A 25,337-nucleotide genomic window follows, 5' to 3' on the forward strand; every position below is an offset into this window, starting at 1 on the left:
CAAATAACAATAATAATAATTAAAAAATATCAATGGCATATCAAATACAATTTAAATAAAAATGTAATGCCTCTTTTCTATTTGCAGCCTTCAGAGGTAAAGATCAACATTAACTTTTTCCACAGGCTAATACATTTGAAAATAAAATAACAATGAATAAACCAACCATTCAGGACTTTAAACTGCTCAGTTTGCAACACACTGATCTAATCTGATGTGCCCAAGCCAGATACCTGGCATCTTTTCTTGGATGCTAGTTCATTAATGTCGGGGCTCAGGCTTTAAGCTGAGGCAACCTTCATTATCGAACGAAGGTGTTCAACAGTCATTATATCTCGTAGTCCACGGACCACAGTCTTGGGGGCGTGCCTTAAAGGCATTGCCTTTAACGTCCTCTTGGAGCTGTCTTCACGTCCGCTTTTCATCCATTCTAACAACGTGCCGGCCCAGTCACAAGATATGTGCGGCTTCTGTACGCACACACACGTGAATGCAACACATACTTGATCAACAGCGATACAGGTTACACTGAGGGTGGCCGTATAAACAACTGTAACATTGTTAGAAATATACGCCACACTGTGAATCCACACCAAACAAGAATGACAAACACATTTCGGGAGAACATCCACACAGTAACACAACATAAACACAACAGAACAACACCCAGAATCCTTTGCAGCACTAACTCTTCCGGGACGCTACAAAATACACCCCCGCTACTACCAACCCCCCCCACACACACACACCTTGTGGCATGCATTCACTTGTGTGTGCGTGCAGAAGCTGCACATATTATGTGACTGGGTGGAGAGCGGACGTGACGATTTTCGGGAGGGGCACTGAAATTTGGGCGTCTCCCGGAAGGTTTGGCAAGTTTGAGAATTAGCGGTGAATGTGGGGTTACCAATTTTGGCTCGTGGGCCAGAGTTTGACACCAGTGTTTCCCACACATTCATTTATTTGTGGCGGCCCGCCACGAAAGAATTATGTTCGCCACAAATTGATTTTTCGGCTTTTGACTCGCTCGACCGCTCATAAAAGCAATGGGACTGTCTGTGAATGTTGCTTGTAGTTACACCTCCGGTGCAGTAGGTGGCGGTAGCCTACTATGCATTGTAACTCCGCCAATAGCACGAAGAAGAAGAAGAAGAAGAAGAAGAACAAGAAGAAGAAGAAGAAGAAGAAGAAGAACAAGAAGAAGAACAAGAACAAGAACAAGAAGAAGAACAAGAACAAGAACAAGAAGAAGAACAAGAACAAGAAGAAGAACAAGAACAAGAAGAAGAACAAGAACAAGAAGAAGAACAAGAACAAGAAGAAGAACAAGAACAAGAACAAGAACAAGAACAAGAAGAAGAAGAAGAAGAAGAAGAAGAAGAAGAAGAAGAAGAAGAAGAAGAAGAAGAAGAAAAAGAAGAAGAAGAAGAAGAAGAAGGAGAAGGAGAAGGAGAAGGAGGACGGACGGGATCAAAATACTCGCCGGCTACTTTTCATAATGATGGCGCTTCCTACGTTTCTACCTCAAACGTCCAAAAGCTGCTGAAAGCCTTGATCCAGGATGCCATGGGGAAAAATACTTAAATGGTGCCTTTTGGCGATAGTTAGCAGCTTGGTGGCTCATAGCCGGCTAGCTAACGCTTGCTAGCATGGTAGCATTGCTTCATTTTTACAGGTGTTATAGGTAGATAGGTTATAGCTGCATCGCTCGCGGCTCGTCATATATTTAACGTTAATCCGCGATTACACCGAGCGTTTCACTGACGGTGAGCAGCCTGACGCTGCTTCATTAACACCGCCGCTGTTTGACTCGGTCACCTGTTTTCATACCGATGAGCTAACGTGTCCAGGTTATAACCCTGTTGTCAATAAACACATGTGGACTGAAGCTAAATTGTCCACTGTCCACTGCAGCATGTGAATGCAATGAAAAGAATAAAATCTGAGCCAACCAGCTGTTAAAATGTTGTCCAGGTTAATGTTTTGGCCATTAAAGGCCCTTCATTTCAAGATTTCAACTGTGATAGGGCTTTAAACAGGTGGCTGACCTGTTCAGATGGGTGTAACTGCTACTGGTCAAATAATGTGAAATAGCATTTAATTTTACATGTATGCAATGCCATTTAAATGTAATTATAGATAATAATAATAAATACTGTGTAGTGTTGTAAATAGTCAACGGGAAGGATTTTAAAGTTAAAAAAGTTAAAGTACCAATGATTGTCACACACACACTAGGTGTGGCGAAATTATTCTCTGCATTTGACCCATCACCCTTGATCACCCCCTGGGAGGTGAGGGGAGCAGTGGGCAGCAGCAGTGGCCGCGCCCGGGAATCATTTTGGTGATTTAACCCCCAATTCCAACCCTTGATACTGAGTGCCAAGCAGGGAGGCAATGGGTCCCATTTTTTTATAGTCTTTGGTATGACTCGGCCGGGGTTTGAACTCACAACCTACCGATCTCAGGGCGGACACTCTAACCACTAGGCCACTGAGTAAGATATAAGCCATGAGCACTACACAGCCAGAAAAAAACCTAGGCAGGACAAGTAAAAATATTGGGAGAAGTAGATTTGAGAAGTCAGGCAAGTAGAAAAAAACCTTAACGTTGAACCCTGCATGTGTTGAGCTGCTGCCGCTTAAGGTTAGACGGCACTGTACATAGAGCGGTTCTGCTCGTTAGTAATAAATTCTAATGTTGGATGTTCACTCCTTCACACAGATGAGTATAGAAAAATATTTTCAACGGCCGAAAAGGGCTCGACTTGGAGAGGAGGTAGGCCTACAGTCCAGACCACAGGTGCGACCTGTTCAGCAGCAGGAGGAGGAGGAGGAGGAGGTTGACTGACTGTGGCAGGACACCTCTGCCTCTGTTTCACTTCATGTTGCTGGTAAATAATATAGTTGTAGTAGTAGGCTAAAGTTAAATTATTTAGTATGCACTAATTAAAGGGGCAGAGCTTTAAGAGACATTTTAGCTTTTATATTTTATAAGATATATTTTTTGTAAGAACCACAATTAATAAATATATTTCAGTGAATCACTAATTGTTCAAATCTGTATATAAATATGTACATAAAATGTTGTAATTATATTCCAACTCCGCGTTCTTCTTGGTCATCGCCGCCGCTGCCCCCCGCTTGCCGACCACACCACCACAAATAGATGCCTGTCCTGTGGGAAACACTGGACACCCATGCTGTAGTGTAATGCCCGCAGCTAAAAGAAACTGCATGAGGACGTATACTTGAATATCATGATATAGTCATTTTCTATTTTCTATATATCGAGTATATTTGATATATCGCCCAGCCCTAATTAAGGGTGATTTGTCTGTAGAATTTTTATGGCAAAATTAAATGTATTCCATTTTAAGTCTGTGACATAAGAAAATGCGAAAAAAGTGAAGCGCTGTATACTTCCCGATTGAACTGTATATGGCGCACTCGGTCATAAAGTGCACTGTTGATTTAAAAAAACAAAAAACGAAAGGATTGTAAGCGCGCCTTATAGTTAGAAAAATACACTACTTGAGCTGCATATCATTGCTGTCCTTTATAACAGCTATCTCTCACAGTAAGGCTTTTAAGTGCAAGTGGCAATGTGACTGACCAATGACAAAGAAAGTGAAAGTCTACATCCCAGGGGGGTGACAGCATACCTCAAAAAAATCTAAATAATGGCTGGAGAGTGGGATTGAGTGAACCCGGAGGAGGATCGACTTTAAAACAAATCTTAAATGCCGCCTGCCTTCCGTTTGGAGAGATTGGAGTGGAGGAATTCCACAGCAGATATTGCTTACTCACTCAAGTTCTCTCTGTACAGCGTTTTCGTTCAAGTAGATAATGCTTTGCCTCGGGTGCAAATAACCTCGTAAACTTTTTGGCCCAAATCCCTGAACCCAAAAATGCTTATCTGACTACATCTTAACGTCACAAGGCCCTTGCTAGATGGATCACACATGACCATCAGTGTGAACACTGGAGCAAAACAAACAAGTCAGTGGCAACATGCACACACTAAGCATTTGTTGCATGCTGTATTGATCACGTTTCAAAGTAATTTGTCATATGGCAGAAGAGTTTTTTGTTTTGACCAACACAACATTTATAGTAAGTGCAGAGTCCAACAAATTGTACAACCATTTTTCAGCTGCAACTATACTTCCCAAAAGGCTAAGCAAAGTGAACGCGAACAGGGATGGCAAAGTAAAGTCAGTTTTTCCACAAAGGTGACACTCCTTTAAAAACTAAATAGTTACACTAAATTGACAGTGTCTCTGCTGATTGCAATGGCGAACAAAACCCAACAATCCTTGCCAATATCGCTAATATAATATTATCGTTTACACAAACACAATATGATCGTTCATATTCTCTTTAATACCGGATGTGTTTTCATCTAGAAGCAATAAGAACGTTTTCCGTTAACGTGTTAATAAACAGTGTAACAGTACAGGGTGTGGGCAGCACGGTGGAGGAGGGGTTAGTGCGTCTGCCTCACAATACGAAGGTCCTGAGTAGTCTTGGGTTCAATCCGGGCTCGGGATCTTTCTGTGTGGAGTTTGCATGTCCTCCCCGTGACTGCGTGGGTTCCCTCCGGGTACTCCGGCTTCCTTCCACCTCCAAAAACATGCACCTGGGGATAGGTTGATTGGCAACACTAAATTGGCCCTAGTGTGTGAATGTGAGTGTGAATGTTGTCTATCTATCTGTGTTGGCCCTGCGATGAGGTGGCGACTTGTCCAGGGTGTACCCCGCCTTCCCCCCGATTGTAGCCGAGATAGGCTCCAGCGACCCCAAAGGGAATAAGCGGTAGAAAATGGATGGATGGACAGTACAGGGTGTAACATCCTCACAATTTGGTATGTAACTTTTCAGAATATTTACTGGATTTTCTACATCCTAGTGGGTGTACCCCACCTTTCGACCGAATGCAGCTGAGATAGGCTCCAGCACCCCCCGTGACCCCGAAAGGGACAAGCGGTAAAAAAGGGATAGTTAAAACAGGAGTATTGGGGGCATGTAACTGTAGGTATTATATTTTGTTATGTCCATCACTTGTTATAGAGGGTGTTGTCCTGCCATAGATCAAGGTTAAAAGCGTAAGAGCAGCATTTTGCTTTGTTGTTAGCATTTTGGTTAGCATTTTCATCGTCTACACCATGTGTTAAAATTTAACTTTTCTATCACTGGTGACTTGCATGTATGGTATGAGATGTGATGCAAAACAACACTTTAATCATCATACAGCATAAGGCCAGCTTCAGATGCGAGAGAATAGGTGAAAACAAAAATAAATCAAAATGAACAACAATTAACACAAGACCAGACCTGAATAGTCCTCTTGATGTCAGGAGCGAAGACTGTACATCCACAAACAGGGTTAATACACTCATCAAAAGTCAGACAAATGCTGCTGTGGGTGATTAGTCCTGTGCGTGTTGAAACACTCGTGCTGGCATCGAATCTACTCTTCGAGCTCTCTGTGAAATGATAAAATGGCTTATGGCATGAACACAAGAAGATGAAAGGTGCGGTTGTAGAGAAAAGAACTGTGGCAAAGATGTCATGGCATCTCCGGACGATCTAGTATACGCTTAATCACATTGGCTAAGATATGAAAGGGAAGTGGGCGTTACCATATCAAGGGAAGACAAAACTATTGTAATCAAATCCTCAAGCTCACCCTTACATGCTCATGAATAGTTAGAACTCTCTGCGAAGCCGCACAGTTTAAAGTTAGAATCCTGATACATTTACAATGTCAGGGCTGTAGGCTTATCTTTTTCACTTGGAGGACAGGTGCCCCAAAATTAAAACATTTTGGATCATAACATTCTTTAGGAGCAATATGAAGTGTCCTAAATAACACACTTTTATTATTAACACTCAAACAACATCGGGACGGCGTGGCTCTAATTGTAAAGCAGCCGTGCCAGCAACTTGAGGGTTCCAGGCTTGACCCGAGCTTCCGCCATCCTTGTCACGCCTGTTGTGTCCATGAGCAAGACATTTCAACCTTGCCCTAATTTGTTGTGGTTAGTGCCTTGCATGGCAGCTCCCACCATCAGTGTGTGAATGTGTATGTGAATGGGTGAATGTGGAAATAGCGTCAAAGCCATCAGTGTGTGAATGTGTGTGTGAATGTGTGTGTGAATGTGTAAATAGTGTCAAAGCGCTTTGAGTACCATCCATCCATCCATTTTTCTACCGCTTGTCCCTTTCGGGGTCGCATAATTAACATTTGCTTAAGAAAAGACCCCAATATTTGTAGACAATTGCAATTTTATTCTCAAAATGTCATCCAGGAATGTTTGAAGTGTTTTACTTAAATGCATGACATTAATTAACACACAACTTGGTAACAGTTTTCTCTAAAGTTCTTTATTTTGGAGTGAAATTTGCCAGTGAGCACACCAGTCGGGGGTCTACTCACTCATTTTTGTACTGACATATGCATTGATCGGATCACTGACCGCATAGCTGTTAAGGTAAAAGAGCTTCCATCCATCCATCCATCCATCCATCCATTTTCTACCGCTTGTCCCTTTTAGAGTCGCGGGGGGTGCTGGAGCCTATCTCAGCTGCATTTGGGCGGAAGGCGGGGTACACCCTGGACAAGTCGCCACCTCATCACAGGGCCAACACAGATAGACAGACAACATTCACGCTCACATTCACACACTCGGGCCAATTTAGTGTTGCCAATCAACCTATCCCCATGTGCATGTCTTTGGAGGTGGGAGGAAGCCGGAGTACCTGAAAGGAACCCATGCAGTCACGGGGAGAACATGCTAACTCCACACAGAAAGATCCCGAGCCCGGGATTGAACTCAGGACCTCCGTATTGTGAGGCACATGCACTAACAGAGTACCTTGAAGGTAAAAAACGCTTTACAAGGATAACACATTTACAACATACACAGTGACACACACGTGCATTCATCAGGGCTAAATGATTTTGAGGAAAAACCCAATTGCGATTTTTCTTTCCAAATTTGCGATTCTGTTTCAATTTGCAATTTTTATATTTTATACATATAAGTGCATAAACGGACATAACCAGGAAATGTCCCATAGGCTAGATCGTCCCAATTCATTATTGCTCCAGCCGCTGCTGGAGGACTCTCACCAGGACCCACACTTTGTCGACCGCATGGGTCGGGTCCTTGGAGGGATGCAGCATTTATCCAATATTTGTCTAGTTTGGCTGCAGCACTGTGACACTACCAAATCAATGAAAACAAGTTGTGCCAGCTGTCATCGTAGTAGCTGAATCTAAACAAAAGTTAAAGGCATCTAATGCATTCAGTCAATTAAATACAAATACAATATTTGACCCCTTTTTTAAAATACATTTTAGGGGAAGATGAGCTTCCGTTGCAGTCTTCAGCAATCGCCACTGTTCTATAGCTGGCATGTTAGAACGAGGTGGGTTAGAGAAGTCGGCAAGTCAGATTTGTAACTTCAGGACAAGGATTGGCTCTAAGGGCTGGGTGGGTCTGGTTGGAGTGCTGAGCGTGGTGGCTGTGCACCGGCCCACCACCCAAGCTGCTGGAGCCAAGCTGCGGCAAGGTGGCCATATGGGCGGCGCCTCGTTACCGCCGAGGCTCCGGACATTCGTGAGTCTTGCGGTTGGTTGATCAAAGTTTTTCAGTTGCTACATAATATGTGCATCACTAGTCAATAGTGCGTAAATAATAGGCTATATATACATTCATACTAGGGCTGCAACAACTAATCGATTAAATCGATTACAATCGATTATAAAAAATAGTTGCCGATTAATTTAGTCATCGATTCGTTGGAACTATGCTATGCGCATGCGCGGAGGCTTTTTTTTTTTTTTTTTTTTTTTTTTTTGAATAAACCTTTATTTATAAACTGCAACATTTACAAACAACTGAGAAACAATAATCAAAATAAGTACAAAAACAGTACAAAACAGCGCTGAGGCTACGTCTCAAGAGGGGGAGGTAAGCTAGCCAATGATGTGTCATGTGCAGCTCACGTGACGACGCCGTCTCCTTTGCTGGAAACATTCGAAAAATGGCGCAGGAAAACAGTACGGATAGTTCAGCGGAAAAACATCTTGAGGTTATTGCTTCAATGGAGAAAAGTGTACGATCTAAGTCGTCAAAAGTGTGGGAACACTTCACTTTAAAGACTTCAAAGAAGAGCGTTTCCTGCAAAATGTCACGGAAGTACAACATTGCTTCAGGAGCACCTGAAAAGGAAACATGTTGGAGCCATGGATGAAGGGAAGAACTCACAGTACGTAACTTTTTAAGTCCATAGTGGCAACAGGCATTCATGAGTTCAGCTTTTTTGTGAGTAACGTTAACGTTATGCTTTTGTTGCAACGCGGGGCTGATAATGTGTCTCCGGCACATTTGACTCCGTTTTGAGAGAGAAAACGCACGGTTACCAATTTGGAAATAAACGTGACGGACAGAAATATCTCAGGTTGGTTTCATAATGAATCAATGTAGCCGGGCCCGATAAAGCTATATAAATACTGTATAATTAGATTTGAGTGACGCTTTAGTATAACTAAATGTTATGAAGGTGCTGGAATATTTCATGCTATTATTCAGAAGCAGCCTAAAATGAATCCTTTATTATTCACAACAGAAACGTGTACAATATCTGATTCAGTTCTGATCTGATGAGTTACATTTCTGTGTTATTATTGGTGTATGCTGCATCCCCAAAGTCCAGAACATGGTGCCAGTATGCTGTTTTTTTCAATAAAATACTGGAAAGGATAGAAATGTAGTTTGTCTATTTTATCCGATTATTAATCGATGAATTGAAGTAATAATCGACAGATTAATCGATTATCAAATTAATCGTTAGTTGCAGCCCTAATTCATACAGTATATTACTTTAATTTGTTTCTACGTAAAAAGGCCCTCATTTTTAAAGGTGTGGTGGCTTTTATTTAGCCATGGCGCGCGCTACGATCAGATACATACAGTTACATCCCTCCTACGTAAAGGAGGAGGCTGCACTGAAGGAAATACATGACATGACCAGAATGGGCATTAAAATACAAATCCGGGCGTCGCTGTAAATATCTTGGGTGAGTTTATAGTAATTCCCTTAAAAGAAATAACAGGAACATAGGAAACTTCACCTGCAGTGTCTAGTATCCACCATTTATTTCACAGTCACTCTGGTTAATTTTATGCTAAAAACTTACTGAATCGATTCCAACTCACTGAAACGTTTCAGATCGAATCGTTCTAAAAAAAAAAAAATGTCCTTGAATTGTATTGGTAACCAAAAATTATGAATCAAACAGAATCGTTGTTTAAATAAATTGTTACACACCTACTATTTACTAATTACACAGATTTAAAAAACATATATATGCATACATTTTTTTTTGCCTTTTTAAAGAAAATATATGCATCACCGCTAATTATATGATTACGTCAAAATGACACTACCTCAGCCACACCGCCCCACCACCACCACAAGTATATTGGCAATCTGTGGGAAACACTGGTAGTGTATTAGTTCATTTTGTACAGCAGCATGCACTTTATCATCTACACGGCATGGGCAGTGGGGGAAAAAAAAACATTCATGTTTCCTGGGCTTTCTGTGCGCTGATTTTAAAGATATTATACATGTCATTGTACGTGCAGTATAATATATTGATGAACAGAGTAATTAAAAGGGCACAATGTCAGCTGTGGCTGCTTTTTTTGAGTGGACAAAATGTGCATGACAGGCTATGAATGTTTTTTTGCGTGGACAAGAAAACTACACTTAAGTGATGAATATTTTTTTGACACTGATGTGGCGTTTATGATGGCAAATTCAACGACAACGTCACCCCCAACAACCACAGGCAACCTGTGTGTTAAACAATACACAAATCAACAATGTCAACAATATATTGCACCTGAGGTTGTGATAAGCTGGAACTGGGAAGCAGATTTTGTTAACTTATTTGACTGTCTCTTGACCTACTTTTAACACACCTGCATTAGCAAATAGTAACATGGCAACATAACTTTTGTAGACAGACAACCTGGCGTTGATAAGGTACACACAAAGCCCCCCGGTGGTCCACAATGACAGATATGTTGCTGCTCAAGTTAGCACATTCAAACTTGACAGCTTTCTAAGACATCTATACAATCTTCGCTGCCCTGACGGTGCCTCCAGCAGCACTCAAAAAAAGGTCAAATTTCAGCACAACTCTAGCTATTGATGCAAAAACAGCAACTATTATCCAACAGCTGCAGCTTGCATAACAATCATAACTATAATACTGTAATACTTTGTAATTCTAATCGTGTTAAGTAGGTCATAAATTTCACTCAAGGCAGAGATTTAAATATTTGGGATTAAGCATGGTCACTTTAGACAAAGCTTCTCTTTTTTTGTCTTTAAGATACAATTTAAGTCAGTTAAAGAGCAGCAAGCTGGTGTGGACTCCTAGGTCAAACTGGAATAATTGTATTTATCGACATATAACCTCATTAATTGTTTGGATGACACTAACGAAAAAAATCACGGTTATTGTCACCAAAATTATTACCGTTATCCTTATTATCATAGTATTGTTGAATGTGCTAAAAAAATAGTCATACACATACTAAAATCTGTCAAGAAATCTTGGTTTTACGATAATCCAGATTTTTAAAGGTAGTATTAACTGTCATGAATTTTACCGTAGTTTGTTGTTGTACAAGTAATTGTTACATCCCTGTACTTTTTAAAGTCAACATAAATGTTTTGTTGCTTCCAGTTATCCTAATGCGTTAAAAACCTGTGTGCGGGGAAAAGTCATTTTGGATTCAATTTGAAAAGGAACCACAATGGCAGTCCCTCTCCAATTACCTATGTAAGATGATATTTACTTCTTATGGCATGGTTTAGGTCATGTAAGGATACATCTATTGTAGGGATGAATAATAAATTTAATTTTGGTTTCGATTTCGATTATGGCTTCTCACGATTAAGAAAATATAATTCAAAAATTTAAAATTTAAAAAAAGTACGAATAATGAGCCACGCAACACACATCCAAATTCCGGAACTTGTGACAATTAAGCAGATGCTTAGGAAATGAGTGAAAAAAAGACCACATCTACTAGAAGTTTGGAATGTCACCATGGTAGCTGCTTTTTATTTTTACACAGCAAGCTGTAGGAAATGGATGGATAGGCAGCGCTAGTATGCCTAATCAATAGGGGTGTAACGGTACGTGTATTTGTATTGAACCGTTTCGGTATGGGTGTTCCGGTTCGGTTCGGAGGTGTACCGAAGGAGTTTCCACACGGACATATTAAGTAGCGTAGCGCACGTTGTGTAAACAATGCACACCGAGGCACAACACACGGCATGCTAGCAACGACCGGGCTACGACAACATATAAAAGCCAGAGCTGGAAGACCCTCCTGCCTCGTTAAGATCTCCCGTTTGGGAACACTTCAGCTGCGCGGTGCGGAGGACGGAGGTTTGCTGACATTGTTCAGCAGCGGTAAGGCATGCTTCTGCCAACACGTTAAACATGCTAACCCATTTGAAGCGGCACCACCCCCAAGTGAACATCGCTTCACAAAGATAAAGACGAGCAAACAGCTCCCACCTCTTACTGCCAAGTTAGCCAGGGGGGGGCTGAGTTGATTTGAAACTGTTTAATGTTGCCCTTTTTATATGCAGAAGAAAAGTTTTGTCATTTTATTTAATCTGAGCAACAATTTGAGGCAGTTTAATGTTGACTACGGTGGACCCCGACTTAAACAAGTTAAAAAACTTATTGGGGTGTTACCATTTAGTGGTCAATTTTACGGAATATGTACTGTACTGTGCAATCTACTAATAAAAGTCTCAATCAATCAAAAAAAGCACTTTATATGTAGAAAGGTTTTGTTAAGAAACCATTCCTTGCCTTATCTTATTTAGTTTTTATTTTATATATGTTGACCACATTAACCCTGGCAATGGACCCCGTGTGTATATGTATGTTATGCCATTGTTTACAAATTTGGTAAATAAATAATCAAAACATGTATATTTTGTTGTTTTCTTACTGTACTGTACTTAACCGAACCGTGACCTCTAAACCGAGGTACGTACCGAACCGAAATTTTTGTGTTCCGTTACACCCCTAATCAATATTCAATAAACTAAAAAAAAAAAATTAAGGCATATGATTTCTGCGTTCACCTAACCGCGAACGGTGTCACACAATTGGCCAATAAAACGGAATCAGCTGTTAGACTTAGACAAACTTTAATGATCCACAAGGGAAATTGTTCAAACCGTTAAGATGTGAGTGAAATAACTGTGTGACGAGAAGGAACATTTGTTTGGTAAAATAAAGTGTCGGGTACCTCTCATTCATCCCCGAAACACTCAATCGCCCCATCCGAAACTAAACAAAGTGGAGATGGGCCACTTAAAACAGCAAAGCACTAAACTGAAAGCGATTCGTGAAAAGTACAGACAAGCAGTCGACGCAGGTGGAAGAAGTGGTTATGGTAGAGTTGTTTGCTGTACTTCAAACTATGCGAGCAGATCTGGGACGGATCTCCATCAACTACATCCATTCAATTTGGAATAGAAACATCAGATATTGACACAAGCTCTCACAGGAGTTCGGATTCTCCATTCATTAGAGGTGTAACGGTACCTGTATTTGTATTGAACCGTTTCGGTACGGGGGTTTCGGTTCGGTTCGGCGGTGTACCGAACGAGTACACATGCTATCAGTGACCGGGCTAGGACAACATGTAAAAGCCAGAGCTGGAAGACCCTCCTTCCTCGTTAAGATCTCCCGTTTAGGAACACTTTGGCTGCACGATACAACAATGAAGGACGGAGGTTTGCCAACATTGTTTAGCAGCTGATTCTGACAACACGTCAAACATGTGTTGCACCTTTCCTGCTTCCAGCTCCCAGACCGTAGTCGAGGAGCGCAGGGGAGACATTCCTCCAGGGCCGATGTATTCTCGGGGGCAACACCCTTCACTCTACCCGGCAGTGGGTCTCTACAGCTCCGGACTCGAGGGTAAATGACGAGTCTGGCGATTAGTTGCAAATCGTGGCTTTATTGAGGTCTTGTACAAAGCCAATCCAACAAAACACTAGTCACTCCCCGCACTCACGCTACTGCTTCCTCACCTCGCTCGCCCACACACTTACCTCGCATGCTGTCACATATTAAAAGGCCACACACACACATACGCTACCCTCATAACACATGCTAACCCATTTGAAGCGTCACCACCGCATTCAAGCAGCCTCTCCTCGGCGAGTCAGGCAGGGCTAAAGCAATAACAAATGTTTTTATAGCAGCAGATGTAAAACCCCGTTTCCATATTAGTTGGGAAATTGTGTTAAATGTAAATATAAACGGAATACAATGATTTGCAAATCATTTTCAACCCATATTCAGTTGAATATGCTACAAAGACAACATACTAAATTTGGTGTTCAAACTGATACCATTTTTTTTTGCAAATAATCATTAACTTTAGAATTTGATGCCAGCAACACGTGACAAAGAAGGTGGCAATAAATACTGATAAAGTTGAGGAATGCTAATCAAACACTTATTTGGAACATCCCACAGGTGAACAGGCAAATTGGGAACAGGTGGGTGCCACGATTGGGTATAAAAGTAGATTCCATGAAATGCTCAGTCATTCACAAACAAGGATGAGGCGAGGGTCACCACTTTGTCAACAAATGCGTGAGCAAATTGTTGAACAGTTTAAGAAAAACCTTTCTCAAGCAGCTATTGCAAGGAATTTAGGGATTTCACCATCTACGGTCCGTAATATCATCAAAGGGTTCAGAGATTCTGGAGATATCACTGCACGTAAACAGCTAAGCCTGTGACCTTCGATCCCTCAGGCTGTACTGCATCAACAAGCGACATCAGTGTGTAAAGGATATCACCACATGGGCTCTGGAACACTTCAGAAACCCACTGTCAGTAACTACAGTTGGTCGCTACATCTGTAAGTGAAAGTTAAAACTCTCCTATGCAAGACGAAAACCGTTTATCAACACCCAGAAACGCAGTCGGCTTCGCTGGGCCTGAGCTCATAATCTGAGGCTGAATTGACTTGAATTGATTTTTAGGCCATATTGCGATACACGATATATATCTCGATATTTTGCCTTGGCCTTGAATGAACACTTGATACATATAATCACCAGTATAATGATTCTATGTGTCTACATTAAAACATTATTGTTCATACTGCATTAATATATGCTCTTTTTAAACTTTCATGCAGAGAGGGAAATCACAACTAAGTCAATTTACCAAAACTGTATTTATTAAACAGTTATTAAGCAGTGGCACAAACATTCATGTCATTTCCAAAACAGAAAGTGCAAGATTGTCAGAGACATTTTAAAACAAGTTATTAGTGCACTTTTGTGCATGATATCACTAAGATGACTTATCAAAACAACACTAAATTACGGTAAAGTGCACTTTTTGTACAGAAGGCCACTACAATAGTTTAAAACATGATGTCACACAAGATATTTCAATATGTGTCACATAAAAATGAGCTGCATATCAAATAGTATATGTCCTACGGTGTTGATGTGGAAATAGTTGCTTCGGCATTTAGTTGGTGTGGCACCGAACAGAGATGTTGTAAAGGCATGATGATGTAAAGACATATTCCCGCTTGAAGCCAAACCACCGCCAGACGATGGACCCAGTGCTGTTTTTCTTGGGAATTAATTCTTCCTCCATTTGTTACCAGATTCGCGCCTTCTTTCTCTCGTTTTACCAACCGCACCGCACTGTTAGCATCACAGCTAACGTTACCATTTCGCGACCTCTCTGTTCCGCGGGAGCGTGTGACGTTGCTCATGTGACAGTATGTGACATATGTAAGATGATGCGCTCGTTTTATGTCTCTGTGAGAAGGAGAGACAGGAAAGAGTGAGAAACGCATGCAGTTTAATGCCCCGCAGCTAAAAGCAACTGCCTGAGAACGTATACTCGAATATCACGATATCATACCTGCCAACTTTTGAAATCAGAAAAACCTAAGCAAAATGATTGATTGCATTCAGACAGGTTAAAATGTTGCTAAAACCATCACTTTTCTATCAGTCACAGTGACTTTTCAAAACAAAAATATTACAGCAAAAATCATATGGGTTGATTGACATGTTTATTCTGTAAGCTAACTTCAATAGTTTGAAATTATTTTGACAGTTAATGCCAGTTATCCTGTCAACCTTTCACAAGACTTCAATTTGTTAATTGAAAGTATAAACAGTATAAACACTTTTTACAGTAAACAAATGGTAAAACAGTACTAAACAATTCCATTAAAAAAAAAATTGGTGTCATTATTAACTCTCTGTCCAAGCTTGTATAATCTACTGCCTTGTTCAATTGTAAAAAATATTCTGTGCCTAAAATTCACATCTCTATCACAATTATCATACTGTAAAAATGGTAAGCTAACTTCATTAAAAGTAATAGTCCTGTCAATAGCATGGAATTACAATTCAAATGTAGTTTTTTTGTAAGCCTTTCAAAAGAATTCAAAATATGAAAAATTAATGAAAATTAATTTAAGCCATCAGACACTTGAAAAGTGGCACATCACATCTCTAATGTAATCATTTTAACTTTTCAACAGAAATAGCACTGCAAAAATATTAAGGACATACTGTATTTTGGTAGTTATGCTGTCAACATTTAACAAGATTTCTTCAACTTGGACTTGAAAGCATAAATAGTATAAACACTTTTAACAGTATAACAGTACTAAACAATTCCAATAGATAACATTGGTGTCATTACCTTTTTGTGGCTAAAATCCAAATTTAGCAACGGCATTAGACTTGTGTTTTTTTGTCCCAACGTGGTCTTTTACATCGCTAATTCCTCCGTGTCCGATCGAAAAATCTTGTCTGCACAAGGTGCAATTCGCGTAGTTTTCACCCTTTTTGGAACGGATAATTATTACCGGATAGGCTTTTGAATATTCTTCACGGAATGACTGCAGTTTTCTTTTCGGTTTAAGACTCGTTTGCGATTTTTCTCCGGCTGATTCCATGATCGTTCGCTCGTTTGGAAACAATGGGCAACAGGTGCCTCGTGCTTGGCAGCGGTGCTATAAATAGCCTCGCGCATGGCATTCGGAATGGCTCGATAGGAAGTTACGGGAAGCAGTGTCGATTGTGATTGTTGTTACGCGATTTCGTGAATAAAACTTAAAAAAAAATTTTTTTTTTAATTAATGAAAAAACTTATTTTTTATCACTGCAACCGTAACCCGGAATAGGTTGATGAAAACCGTACTAATTACGGGAAAACCGGAGTAGTTGGCAGGTATGCGATATAGTCATTTTCTATATCGCACAGAGACAAACCCGCGAAAAATTGAGTATATCGATATATCGCCCAGCTCTACTTTATATGTAGAAAGGTTTGGTTAAGAAACCATTCTGAGCCTTATCTTATTTAGTTTTTATTTTATATATGTTGACCATATATGTTTTTTATATTTTTATATATTTGCACATTGTTTTTCTAGCATGCACACATCGCACTGTATGGAATGGCCTCAATCTCGTTACCTTGCGTAATGACAATAAAGCTGATTCTGATTCTGATTCTGACCACATTAACCCTGGCAATGGACCCTGTGTGAATATGTATGTTATGCCATTGTTTACAAATTTGGTAAATAACCAAAAAAATTTAAATTTTGTTGTTTTCTTATGTGGAGACTTCAACATTGACCTCTTGAACCCTAACAAACAAAAGTCCATAAATGCCTTCATAGACAATGTACAGCCTGAGTTTAGATCCTAAAATCACAAGGCCAAGCAGAATTTCAGGACACGGCGCCACACTTATTGATCATATTTTTAATAATGATTTTGATAATACCACAAGTGGTCTGCTAATATCCGATATCAGTGATCATCTGCCAGTTTTCATGATCTATGATGGAAACTACAAGAGGAACGTTGATGACGAAAAGACATTTAGAAGAATATGCACAGAACAATGTATGACAGCTTTCATCTTGAACCTTTTTTTTTTTTTTTAAATGAGATAATGATTATTTATGTATTTTATATTTTTTTTACTTACTTATGGTTTATATACATATATTTATATATATAGTCAAGGTTTCTGTGGTTTAACCATTATACAGTGCTCAATACGGAATTAGAGCGGAATATACGTTAGGTCAGAAAAACACAGAGGCTATATCATCCCTTCAAGTCTGTTTTGCTCAGGTTTCCCTGCTCTCATTTTATAAATACATGTTATGAATATCTCCGCCAAGGCTCCAGTTTGATTTCACATTTTCGAGCCTGATGCAGATCACAAATGCACACCAACAGATACCAATATGCAATAAAAGTTGGTTTTGCATAATAGATCCCTTTTCTCAAACAAACTACATGATCGATCACTTGATTACCAAAAAAATCAATAGCTGCAGCCCTGGTCTAATAGATGTTGAATGAGTCCGATACATGGTGAGTGAGTCTGATACATAGTTTGGAATCGGATATCATGTTGTTAAGCATATATTTGTGTCCCATATAAATAGCCATGATCAACAACAAGAAGACAAAAAGGAGGTCAAGAAGACTCAGGTAAGAATCAGAGGAAGCAGCACTTGAGGCCACTCGGGGTGCTTAGCTTACGTAACAGCGTCGACTAATTTACAAGTGGCTGAGAACGTGCACGGCGCGGGCATGTGAATGTGCGTCAGTGCACGGTGGCGAGCGCACGCACACGCACGCGCACGACAGGCAGCAAACTCAGGCCGCGCCGTAGCGGCCGAGTTTTATCGTGGCTTTGACCTGGCGGCCCCCTGTCATCAACCACCCACCGCCACGCCTCTTGATTGGCTTACCTGTTTTTCTTTATGTGCCGCTCGCTGGCTGAATAAACCTCCCGGGAAGCTCCTGTCGCTCCTCGGTTACATCCCACAAGAAGTAGCCGCCTCCTGCTGGGCGTCCAATGCTGCCAGCTAGCAGTTAGCCAGGCAGCTAAGTTAACTTGCTCCTTTTAATGTCCGCCGCTGTAACTTTACATCGCTAACTTTGTGCTGGGCAGCTTGCATGCGAGCGCGTCACGCAGAACGTCAACACAAGTCGCTGTGCGTTGTAGTGCTGCCGGCTGGCTAACACATTAACATCAGCGTGTGTTGACAAACAAGCCTGCGTGGAGGAGGATGGGGGAGGATGCGTGGAGGAGGATGGGGGGAAAAAACACGACTTGAAACCTCAACGTCAGGCTGCTAGCGCGGCTAGCTTAGCATGCTAGCCAGCCTGGCTAAATCCACACTGCCGTCGCCGAGGTATGCGCGACCGACCGCTCGTCTCCCTTGGCGGCTGCTGGCAGTGGGAGGATCGGCGTGTCACTCGCAAGCGCTCCGTGCGTGGCCAAGACGGCGCGGTTGGGTTCGCAGAGCCAAGTTGACGCTTTGCTCTCCTCTCTCCGCCATTTTCAGCCTCTCAACACAAACAAATAGGGTTGCTCGGGGGCGCGCCGAGCGTGCAAGCGCGTCCACGAGAGAGTGGAGCAGCGCGCACGAGAAGAGCCAATTTTGTAAACAATACCTGCATAGCGTACTTTGTATTTTATATTTAAGTCGATATATATACACACACACATATAGATGTATGATGTATGCAAACATACATATATATATACGTACACACACATTTATACATATATACACATATATATATATATTATACACATATATATATATATATATACACACACACACACACACACATATATATATGTATGTATATATACAGTATATATATATACACACACACACATATATGTATGTATATATATATATTAAAAAAAAATCTCCTTCTCACGCCGGTGGGGTGGTATCTGTGTCATCCTCAAGCTCGTGCCTGGGAGTTTGAGGGTTATGCGCAGTATTTTGGCTGTTCCTAGGATTGCGCTCTTCTGGACTGAGGCTTCAGATGTTGTTCCTGAGATCTGTCGGAACCCCTCTCCCAGTTTGGGGGTTACTGCTCCGAGCACCCCCACTACCACAGGGACCACGCTAGCCTTGACCTTCTACATCCGTTCCAGCTGCTCTTTCAACCCTTGGTACTTCTCAAGCTTCTCGTGTTCCTTCTTCCTGATGTTGGCGTCAGCTGTGATTGCCACATCTATTACCACCAACCTCATGTATATATACATATATATATATATATATATATATATATATATATATATATATATATAAACATATAAACATATATATATATATAAACATATAAACATATATATATATATATAAATAACCTATTTCAGGGTGTTGGCAATGCTCACAGACATCTTGGAGCAAGAGAGAAAGAAACACCAGACAAAACTAAGCCACTGCTGATCACCATCACCTTTGTGAAAGAGAGTCATAGACCAGTTGTCCAAGGCCAAGCCAAGCAAAACCTCCTGCAGTTGGCCCAGGGTTGGGAGATGGAGGTCGACCTGTGGAGGAAGCTCCTCTTCCCAGAGGCGGTACTGTCCACCACTCTGAGACCAGACATAGTTATGTGGTCCCCAGAGGGAAAGAAAATCATCCTGGCGGAATTTACTGTCCCGTGGGAGGAGGGATGTGAGGAAGCGGAAGAGAGGAAGAAAACAAAGTACCAACAACTTGTCCAGGACAACCGGGACAAGGGGAGAACAGCATGGCTGATGACAGTGGAAGTTGGATGTCGAGGACTCCCTGCTCAATCTGTGTGGAATCTGATGACAAAGGTCGGATTGAGAGGTCACTTGAGGAAAACAGCCGTTCGTAGGCTGGGAGAAGCGGCAGAGAGAGCCTCCTGTTGGCTCTGGCATAAAAGAGAGGACAGTAGTTGGAAGCCTGGATGAGAGGGGCAGTGATCTGGCCAATCACTGCTGACCCACCAACCGGAGAGTGTTGTGGTTAAGGGTCGAAACACTCAGTGAACATTGGGGACCACCTGATGACCTCTTGTCCAGGCCAAAGCTTTATCCATTAGAAATGGATTATAATAGCATCTTTGATGTATTTGCAAACTAACATATTATATTGCAAATATTATGTATTACGAATATTATATATATATATATATATATATATATATATATATATATATATATATATATACATTGTATATATTATGTCTATTATGATGTATTAATACTTCATATTCCACATACAATAACTACAAATGGGATTTATGGCTTTTTTAAGGGAACCACAACTTTAGGAGCATTGTTTTCAAAAAGCCATACAAAAGACTGGTTCAATGTTATTATTTTGTAATTTTTTAAAATCAGATTCAGATTTACTGGCCAAGTATGTTTAATAGGAAAACAATCACTGGTATAAGTATTAAGATAACATGTGGATCAGAATAATTTAAATGTACACAAATATTACTCTACTGGTGGGAATTATTCTGAAATATTGGCTTTAATTTATTTATTTTTATTCCAAAAGGAGGTGCCATATGCCCATGCTTTGACAGTGACATTACTAATTTGAATATTATTTTACCTAAGAAAATGTGTATCACAAAAGCATTTTGATAACACTTAAAAAATACACAAATGATAAGAATAAAATGTGTATATTAGGGGTGCTGAATTTTTTTTAAATTTGTTTCTGAATTGTGGTTCTTACTTATTCTGATTCTAAATTGAAGTTTTTTTAGAATCAATTTGTTAAAATATGTTTATTAGGCCATTCCCAAGTATATGCACTGCATGCACATATACTTCAGCAGACAAGAGGAGTTGTGTAACCTGTGACTTGTTTAGAAAAAAAGTTTTTATTTTTATACCAAATAGTAAATTGCGAGAATTGTTTTAAATCAAGAATTAATTCTGAATCCAATAGTCAACTCCAGCAATCGGAATCAATTCAAGAGTTTCTGTAGGATAGTTAGAATTTACCTAGAATAAATGTACATAAAAGTCTAAATACAACTAGAAAACTAAGATATAATAAAAATGTGAATATAAAATTATACTAACCTACATAGTGTACGTTTGCTTGAACTACTTCAGAACAATAAACCAGAAGGGTAAGTCAAAAAACAAAAACAAACAAAAAAATAAAATATTAAATCCAATTTAAAAAATATTTATTTAAAATCAAAAAACAAAAAAACAACAATCAAAAATAAAAGTTTTAAAAAGAGTGAATACACATGTTTCATTAGACTCAGTCATTTTTTAGTTCAGTTGCAAGTTGAGTAATGATGTATTTGCATGTGCAGAAAAACTTACCTCCCAAAGAAATGGCTTGCAAATGTGAATACATTTTCATCCTTCAATTAAAAGACCTTTTCAAAAGACTCAATTTGTTCGCCAACGTCACATTTTTAACAGTAACACACCATGCAATACGATATACTCGAAAAACACTATAACTACAGTATACGCTGCATACACTATAGTAAGACATTATGTAATACTAACCCCTGAACATCAGATCCATCTTCCCTACGGACTTGTTACCGGTCATCTTAGCGTCAGCTGCGGATTTGGTCCATTCTTTGATCAAAAGAGGGAAACCGCACCAAAGAGGAAAGCGAGCGGGCGCCCTTGTCCGTCTCCGCAGACGGGGATTAAGCACGCCTTTACCTGGCATCTTTCTCTCCAACGTCCGCTCACTTGCCAACAAGATGGACGAGCTAGTGTTGCTGATGAGAAGAAACAAGGACTTTTCCTCATATTGTGTTTTGTGCTTCACGGAGACGTGGCTGAGCGCGAGTGTCCCGGACAGCGCGGTTCAACTGGAGGGCTTTCATCTTCTCCCCGCGGACCGAGACGTGGGGCTCTCCGGCAAAAAAAAAGGCGGAGGAGTCTGCTTTTTCATCAACAGCAACTGGTGTACAGACGTGACGGTGATATCACAACACTGCTCTCCTGCTCGGGAATATATTTTCATTCACTCTAAGCCCTTTTACTCACCGCGTGAGATTGTTTCATTCATACTGGTGGCTGTCTACATACCGCCAAGCGCGGACGTGCGTGACGCTCAGCGCACGCTTGCAGGCCAGATCTTACATGTGGAACGGTCTTTTCCGGACTCTCTTGTTATCGTACTTGGTGACTTTAACAAGGGAAATTTGAGCCAGGAATTACCTAAGTATAGGCAGTTTATTAAATGCCCGACCAGAGAGGATAACACTTTGGATCACTGTTACACCACAATAAGCAAGGCATATCATGCAGTCCCGCGCGCTGATCTCGGACTATCAAATCACGTGATGGTGCACTTAATCCCTTCATACAGACATAGACTGAAACTGGCTAAACCTGTTATGAGGACCATTAAGTGTTTCACCGCCGAGGCTGTGGAGGAGCTGCGTGCATGTTTGGAGACGACAGACTGGGAGGCAATTGGAGCGGCCACGGACAATCTGGATGAGTATACGGACACGGTGACCTCATACATTCGGTTCAATGAGGCGCACATCATTCCAACGCACACCAGGGCTTGTTATAACAACGACAAGCCCTGGTTCACACCCAAGCTCCGACAGCTGCGCAAGAAGAAGGAGACTGCGTGGAGAAGCGGGGACCGGAGTACTGACAGAGAAGTGAAGTACCACTTCAACAGGGAAGTGGAGAAAGCTAAATCTGTGTACTCTAACCGTCTACAGGAACAGTTCCGCTCCAATGATTTTGCGGCCGTTTGGAGAGGGCTAAGGGCCCATACGAACTATAAGCCCAATGCCCCCCCGCCCGGAATGAGCGGACTCTCGCTCAGGGCCTCAACATACATTACTGTCGTCATGAACGGCCTTCAGCTCATCAAAGCTCTGCTCCCCCCACCATCACCCTCCCCACCAACGCCAGGATTTAAAGGATTTAAAGGACTCCAAGGACATCACAGGACTCCAAGATCATCACAGGACTTTAAAGGCCCTCTCCATCCGAGAGGAGGATGTACGCTGGCAGTTCTTGAAGCTGAATACGCGGAAGGCCCCCGGACCGGATGGTGTCTCCCCCTCCACTCTCAGACACTGCGCGGATCAGCTGGCTCCTGTCTTCACTGACATTTTTAACACCTCTCTGGAGCTCTGCCGTGTGTCGTCCTGCTTTAAGACCTCCACCACTGTCCCTGTCCCCAAGAAAGCACGGATCACAGGACTTAATGACTTCAGGCCGGTTGCGCTGACGTCTGTGGTCATGAAGTCCTTTGAGCGCTTGGTCCTGCCCCACCTCAAGGACATCACCGCCCCCTCCTGGACCCACTGCAGTTCGTCTACAGAGCCAACAGGTCTGTGGATGATGCAGTGAATCTGGCCCTCCACTTCATCCTGGAGCATCTGGACTCCCCAGGAACCTGCGCTAGGATCCTGTTTGTGGACTTCAGCTCTGCTTTCAACACCGTTCTCCCTGGACTGCTACGAGACAAGCTCTACCAGCTCAACGTGCCCGACTCCCTCTGCAGTTGGATCAATGACTTCCTGACTGACCGAAGACAGCACTTGTGGCTGGGGAGGATTGTCTCAGACAGTCAAACCAGGAACACTGGTACTCCTCAGGGCTGTGTACTTTCCCCCTGGCTCTTCTCCCTGTATACAAACTGCTGCACCTCCAGTCACCAGTCAGTAAAGCTGCTCAAGTTTTCGGATGACACTACCCTCATCGGGCTCATCTCGGATGGCGATGAGACCGCCTACAGGAGAGAAGTGGACCGGCTGGCGTCCTGGTGCAGCCTCAACAACCTGGAGCTGAACGCCCAGAAAACAGTGGTGATGATCATGGACTTCAGGAAAGTCACAGCCCCACCATCCCCCCTCACTCTGATTGACTCTCCCACTCCCGTCTCCATTGTGGACTCCTTCCGTTTCTTGGGCACCACCATCACCCAGGACCTCAAGTGGGAGCCGACCATCAGCTCCCTCATCAAGAAGGCCCAGCAGAGGATGTACTTCCTGCGGCAGCTGAGGAAACTTAAGGTGTCGACCGAGATGCTGGTGCAGTTTTACTCAGCCATCATCGAGTCCATCCTCACCTCCTCCATCAACGTGTGGATCCCCGGCGCCACAGTCCAGGATAAGCATCGCCTGCAGCGCATCGTACGTGCTGCTGAGAAGGTGATTGGCTGCAAGCTCCCATCCCTCCAGGACCTGTTCTCCTCCAGGACCAGGAGGCGTGTGGGTCGGATCACAGCTGACTCTTCTCACCCTGGACACAAACTATTCTCCCCTATCCCCTCAGGCAGGAGACTACGGTCCATCCAGACCCACACCTCCCGCCACCTGAACAGTTTTTTCCCCTTGGCCATCAGGCACATGAACAATAACACTATCTGATAGCTCACTTAGAGCTCTTTTTATTACCAAATCTGTGTTATATGTGTTTTAGGTCGCCCTTTTAGAGGAAATGCAGTAAATGAGGTATTATTTTATCAGGTTTTAATTTAATTTATGTTGCTTTAAAGGTGTTGTTTGAAATACAGTTACAGATGTCATTAGCGTGACTGGAAAGAGCAATGAAATCTCCAGACGAGTCTCGCTTTACAATATATGCTTTAACCTAGACAATCCAGAAGAGTGCAGTTTGGATTTATGGTGTGAAAGATGCAGGCCTTATTCAAAATATGCAAATTTGCTTCCACTTGGCTGGCAGCCCGGACCTGTTGGTGCTGAGACACCAACGAACCTGTCAGTCAAGGATGCACATCAACATCAATTTGTCGGTCAGCATCCTATGTGGAATAATATGTGACGTGTTAAGCACTACTACCATATTTTCCGGAATATAAGGCTCACTTGAATTTTTTTTTTTCTTCTCAAAGGTCGACAGTGCGCCTTATAACCTGGTGCGCCTAACGTACAGAATAAATCTGGTTTTGCTTACCAACCTCGAAGCTATTTTATTTGGTACATGGTGAACTGATAAGTGTGACCAGCAGATAGCAGTCAAACACAAGAGATATATGTGTCGACTGCAATATGACTAAAGTAAACAACACCAATATTTTATATGTTCCATTGAAAATATAGAACATTACACACGGCGCTCAAAAATCCATCAAAATGTTTTAGTACAACTTTGGTAAGCTATGAAGCTGCACCGCTTGATGGATTGTACTGTGCTTCAACATACAAGTATTATTATAGGGACGGCGTGGCGCAGTTGGGAGAGTGGCCGTGCCAGCAACCTGAGGGTTCCTGGTTCAATCCCCCACCTTCTACCAACCTCGTCACGTCTTGAGCAAGAAACTTCACACTTGCTCCTGATGGGTCGTGGTTAGCGCCTTGCATGGCAGCTCCCGCCATCAGTGTGTGAATGTGTGTGTGAATGGGTGAATGTGGAAATAG

The 25,337-nt window shown here is 41.8% G+C and overlaps 1 protein-coding gene across 1 annotated transcript in view; it reads right to left on the reverse strand.

Moving 5' to 3' along the window:
* ncoa1 (nuclear receptor coactivator 1) overlaps nt 1-18,534 on the reverse strand; it is a 127,546-nt gene extending 109,012 nt beyond the window's left edge. The window contains exon 1 of the mRNA XM_061929365.2: nt 17,900-18,534. The gene's annotated coding sequence lies outside the window, so the exon portion shown is untranslated. The remainder of the gene's footprint in view (nt 1-17,899) is intronic.
* Between the last annotated feature and the right edge of the window lie 6,803 nt (nt 18,535-25,337).

This window comes from Nerophis lumbriciformis, linkage group LG34 (assembly GCF_033978685.3).
Source record: "Nerophis lumbriciformis linkage group LG34, RoL_Nlum_v2.1, whole genome shotgun sequence".
In the NCBI taxonomy this organism is placed as follows: domain Eukaryota; kingdom Metazoa; phylum Chordata; class Actinopteri; order Syngnathiformes; family Syngnathidae; genus Nerophis; species Nerophis lumbriciformis.